The sequence below is a fragment of the Silene latifolia genome, chromosome Y (assembly GCF_048544455.1).
Source record: "Silene latifolia isolate original U9 population chromosome Y, ASM4854445v1, whole genome shotgun sequence".
Taxonomy (NCBI): Eukaryota; Viridiplantae; Streptophyta; class Magnoliopsida; order Caryophyllales; family Caryophyllaceae; genus Silene; species Silene latifolia.
Window position 1 is genome coordinate 402,254,959 of NC_133538.1, and position 6,000 is coordinate 402,260,958.

General features: G+C 40.1%; 1 non-coding gene across 1 annotated transcript; it reads right to left on the reverse strand.

Moving 5' to 3' along the window:
- Positions 1-5,614: 5,614 nt before the first annotated feature.
- On the reverse strand, positions 5,615-5,722 carry LOC141636268 (small nucleolar RNA R71). The gene has a single exon (XR_012540890.1). It is a non-coding gene; the product is annotated as a small nucleolar RNA R71 (small nucleolar RNA).
- Between the last annotated feature and the right edge of the window lie 278 nt (positions 5,723-6,000).

The window sequence follows — 6,000 nt, forward strand, 5'->3', positions numbered from 1 at the left end:
CACCCCGTTCCAAGGTATGACCCCATGTCGGTTAATGGCTCACATTTGAGACGGTCTCAAGAAGGGTTGAGTGCAACAAAGAGAGAGGTAGTGGATTTTCACCTAAATCCACTAATGCCGGTCTTGAGAGACTTAGAGGAGAGGGCTAAATTACTTCTTTCAGCCCCATATCCGGAGAGACTAGTGCCGACAAAGGAACAGTATCATTTAATAAGTTTGAAAATGTTATTCGTAGTCCGAATGTACGGGTTCCTTTTCTCGAGTTAGTTAACCAAGTACCCGCTTATACTAAATTTATGAAACAATTGTTGTCCAAAAAGCGGTCACTTGAAACAAGTGCACACTGTCGCACTTATCGAGGAGTCTTGCTCCTATCTGTCTCACACTGTGCCCCTTAAGTTAAAGGACCCAGGCTCTGCTCCTTGCAACATAGGTACCTTCTCAATTGAGAGGGCATTGTGTGACTTAGGAGCCGATATAAGTGTCATGCCCTTGAGTCTAGCTAGGAAATTGAAATTGACCAGGTTTGCGATTACTAGCATGACAAAGACAGATGGTCGATCGTTCATGCGGTCCAAACAATAGAGTCCTAGAGGACATTCCTGTCCAAATAGGGAAGTTTTTCTTCCCTGTTGACTTCGTTGTACTTGATATACCCGAGGATGCTCATATTCCTATTATTTTGGGTAGACCATTTCTGCACACCGGTGCAGTTGTAGATGTAGGCTCGTGGACGTTGACCTTTAAAGTAGGGAAACACCATCGTTTTTACTCACCGCTAAGAAGAAAGACCCCGTGTGGCCGGTCACTTGCAATACGGTTTACGAAAAGAAATCGTACTTTGTGCTTCCCGAATTACCCGTCTCTATTTCTACTCCTGTGTTAACCCCTCCGCCCCAGATTGGGAGCAAGAAGGAGGAAGAATTTGTTGTCTTAGATAATGCAGGAGCTGGTTTGGGGAAGGAAGTGCTACAAGTTGTGCCAGCTGTAAAGAAGCCTATCATTCAAAGAGGAGGTCTTGGGTGCCTAAGCTATGGGACTGATGAGGAAGTGGATGACGAGCCGGTCAAAGCAACGAAGTCTGATTTGGATTCTGACGAGTCCAAGGAAATCCTTGATTGGGGAGATGACCAAGTTGATCCATTGAGTTTTACGGATGTCAATGAGAAGAGTGCAAATGAGAAGATGAGCACTGCCGAGGCTACCTCATGTAGCCGGAAGCGACGAAGTGGGCCATACCGTGGTCCTTCTTGATCAACTATTAGTTGATCAAGTTCGTTATAAACTTCATTTTATTGCTTTCGAACTATTTTCTATTGCTTTTGTGTGCGCGAAAACTTCGCTTTTACTTTATTTGCTTAGGGTTTTAAGTACTTTAGACTTCGTTCTGGGTTTTGCGCAATTTTGGGCGCGTATTATTGTGCATTTGCAGGTATTTCGAGCTTGTTAGCTCAAATCATTGAGCAATTACGAAGAAATAAGACTCTGCAGTTGATGAATTCGATCGATCGACCGCCATCATGGTCGATCGATCAATTGCGGTTTACTGAGCTACTATTCATGCCACACCTGGTCGATCGACTGCCTCTTTAGGTCGATCGACCACTGCTGCTGCTATATTCGTTCACGACCTCTCCCCTGCTGTGTTTGGTTGATATGCGGACTTAAGGGAGTCTTCTACTTCACTTTATTTTTTCGTCGAATTCTCTATTTCTTCTATTGTCTCACCTGTGCACAATTTTTCCGCTTTAAAATTGTTTTCTTCGGTCTTATGCGTGGTATTTTCTATCTTTCAGGCACTCTTGCTGGTAGCACTGCTGGCTACTGAAACCTCCTAGCTCACGCTGGTTTGGGGAGGTTTCCTTTGCTGCGCTTAAAGTCTTGTGAGTTCCCAAGTCTTTACTTTATGTCATTGTGTTTTTATTTCTCTTTTATCGCAAATTCCCATTTCTCTTTTCTTCATTACATGATTTTGCACAATGGGGACATTGTGCGATTTGGTTTGGGGAAGGGTTTTGCGTCGCATATCATTGTTTTGCATTCACGTTTACTTTTGTTTTGCATTGTTTATTTCATTTCATATATATACAAAATTCAAAAAAAAAAAAAAAATTATAAAACTTTCAAAAATTTCCATAAAATGCACGTTTATTTTAGCATTTATTTAGGTCCAGTCGAACAAGAGTATTTCAAGGATGATTTTGCAATTGCATCTGTTTTGCCTGAGCCTTGCTTGACTTACATGTTATTAGTAGAATCATAAATGCATATCTACGAGTTTTCGTTACATTCTTGCTGAACTTGAGGCTTGACTTGAAAATTTTGGCAAACTACAAAATCTTTCTAAGAAATTAGAGCCTTATAAATCGGTGACATTCATGACCGATTTCATCTAGGAATGTGAGTAGTACTCCCTATGAGACATGTTTCCTTAATCTGCATAATTATGAACTTGATCTACTTAATACCTGTATGCATTCGGTTTGTGGTTTGTTGACACATGTGGTAGAGGTTTCCCTTTATTCATTTTACCCATGAACCCCTCATAGCCAAAAATAGCCTTTTTGTCCCTTAACTACATCCTATATTTAGCCTGCCTTTGTCAAGCTAGTAGTATTAGTTTTGGGAATGTGTTTATTTGCGGTTTGGTTATATGCTCATTTCGAGATGTTGGGTGAAATGGTGGAAGGAAAGAAAAAAAGAAAAGAATAGAATTGAAAAGAAAAAAAAAGGAAGAAAAATGACTCGAAAAAGAAGAGAAAAAAGAGACGAGTGCTGTAGAATCCGGTCGATCGACTGACCATATTGGTCGATCGACTGCATCCCGAGAGAAAGAAAAGTTCGAAAAAATCACATGTTGCAATTGTTATGATTTGGTGATTTCCACTCCCATATTATCATTTGTATTCTTTGGGGAGTCAAATTTTGTGGAGATTGTGAGTTTTGTGCCTTGAATTGGCACCGTATTGTATCATTTACATTGAGCTTGAAGTTGGGATTCGTTTATAGTTTGGATTGTAGTACTAGCTTGGCTTATTACTCCTCATATCCAAATTCATTTTAGCCCCTTCTTACCCTTTACCTCACATATCCATATATACCTCGGCATGTGTCATGGTCATTTGTTGGTTGGAATGCATATGTACGGTCATAGAGATCATTTTCATATTTTATTGCTGGCATGTCTTCATAGGTCGTAGTTAGGTGAGAGTCTTTACAAAATAAATTCTTTCTATCCTCTTATATATTCACCTTGTTCTTATTTGAGTGATTTGAGCGACCCGTGAGAGTCCAATTTGATAAGTCTCTATGGTTGACGGTTCAAAGAGCTTTTAACGGCTTCATAATTCGTTTGCATGATTCACATTACTAATTGATTGTTGGTTGTGCATTAAATTGGTTTAGGCTTTACATATTGCATTTCGCTCTGAGTTTGAACTCGTTCCTTTAGATCGAGTCTAGTTCTTGCTTGGGGACAAGCAAGGTTTGGTTTGGGGAGATTTGATGCGTGTCTAAAATATGATGTTTCACACTTTATTCTACACGCATTTCAGAGCTCAAATGTGCAATATATGCCGTTATTTCCCTATTTTCCTCTACTTTTGTGTTTTTGTCTATTATTGCAGAAATATGAAGAATTGAGCGGAAATCGAGCCAAATCCGTCCCTAAGTAATTAACATTGCATTTGACATGAAGTATTGACTCGAGGAATGAGCTTGGTGCGCGTTTAAAGGCCTAAAGATAGCAAAAGCATGGGTGCGTACGAGTTTAACAAGCGAAGAAGCACTTCACAATATTGCAGCCTGCTTCAGATGGCAATATCTCGAGTTCTAGAGCTGCTAATCGAGTGATTCCAATTGGAGGTGAAACATTATCCTCTTAGCTTTCCAACGCCGTGTAGAACGCCTGATTTGACCAAGGAACGAAGAAATGGCAGCTGTTTTAAGATCGGTGCGCGCTGCAGAATTCGTCGAATGCACTCTTTGACAAAACCTTGGTCGATCGACTGATGCTTGTGGTCGATCGACCAGAGCACGGGATCAGAAGCTACTGTTCAGTATAGGTTGGTCGATCGACTGAGCCACATGGTCGATCGACCACTCCACGAGCTGATACGAGAATTAAAAGATCGAGATTTATCAAGCCCATGAGTTATTAGGTTTAGGAATAATAGCTGCGTACTTTTCCTATAAAACGCAGCATGAACATTCAGAAATTTATCAAGTTTTTACATCTAGTTTTCATTCAGTTTAGAATATCAAATAATTAGGGTTCGGGATATTGTTTCGCATTGGATTTTCGTTTATGGTCTTTAATCATTCCGTTACAATTCTTCTGCAAATTCGGTATTCCCTTATTCTTATTTCAGTTCATCTTTATTGCATTAATAGTATAGAAATTGCTAGTTAGTTTTCCCGAAACCGCAATTCTCATTTATGTTAATTGTTTATTCCATTAATCCAAGCATGAATTCTTCTGTTTATTTCCTTAATATTATTGTTGTTATCATTCCCGTTATGAGTAGCTAAATTAATTGTGCTAGGAGGTAGGGGAATTATAGTGTAGGCGGCAAAATAATGAACACGGACTGAATTCGCATGTCAGTCGATCGACCGCCATACATGGTCGATCGACTGACCACGTGAGGTTTACCTTCGTTTTAATTGTTTTAATTCTTAATTCGACGAATCGAGTGCACACGACTAGTTGAATGTTTAGGATTTGACTGACCCATTAGATCGAGAGATAGGGACAGTTGTTAGATCACCAATTAAAATGACTAAACTATGCTGAGATCGAAAGATAGGTAAAGTTTAGATGATTAGTCACTTTTCAGGACGAGAGTCGTATTAGTGATATTAGGGACTTATAGCGAGATCGAAAGATGCTATTTGTTAAGAGTGGACCGAGAGGACCTCTTTATTTCCCGCCTCATGTGTTTTGATTTAGACCTGTTTAGTATGCTGCCGCCGAAACTATAGTGAACCGACCCTCCTAGTACCTTTCTTTATCTGTTTAATCCGTTATTTATTTTATTGTATTTTATTACTCTTAGCTATAGAACAAATCAATTAAACCCCCACCACTGTTACCTTAGACCAGATTTAGACAACTGAAATTCCCTTCCTCCCTGTGGTTCGACTCGTGCTACCACTAGCTTCTGTTAGTTTAGCTCGGAATTATAAATATTATTTTTGATACTAAAACGACGGTATCAATCTCCACCACCAATTCTAAATAAAATGGTGCGCTTGTCCGACCATTCTAAGCCCACCGCGGTTATGCTTCCTAGAGGAATTGCTACCACCAATATTGAAGCGGCAAATTCTTAAATCAAACCGGCTTTTATTAGCCTAGTTTAGAAGCGCCAATTTGGTGGAGGCCCTCTTGAAGATCCCAACATGCACATCCAAAACTTTTGTGATTATTGCTCCATGATAAGGCAATCGGGTGTCATACAAGATCAAATACAGGAGATGCTATTCCCGTTCTCTTTCAGGGACAAGGCTAAGCTATAGATCAATAGCCTTGACAAAGGTTTCCATAAGCATCACCTATTAGAGTAGCTTGGCTCTTGCATTATACCAAAAGTACTTTTCTACATAAAAGACCGCCCTTTTGAGATGCCAAATCACCGGTTTCCGACAAGTGGGTGATGAGTGTATTTGAACCATGGGAGAGTTATAAGGAATTGCAAAGAGAGTGCCTTCATCATGGGTTGGACCCTTGGTTTTTGGCTATCACCTTCTACATATTATTCTAAGTCTCGCCGCATCCTTGACTCCGCCAACAATGGGAGATTTGATCAAATCGATACGGATACTGCACATGCTACCATTGAGTCTATGGCTATCCATGATTCCTAATATGTCAATTGCCGAAGTGCAAATCCATTGAAGGCTAAGCAAGAGGATCCAAATGTGGCACTATTACAAGCTCAAGTGACTTTCCTTACCCGACAACTTGAGAGCCCTCAAGGCTCTAGTTCCACTCACCAT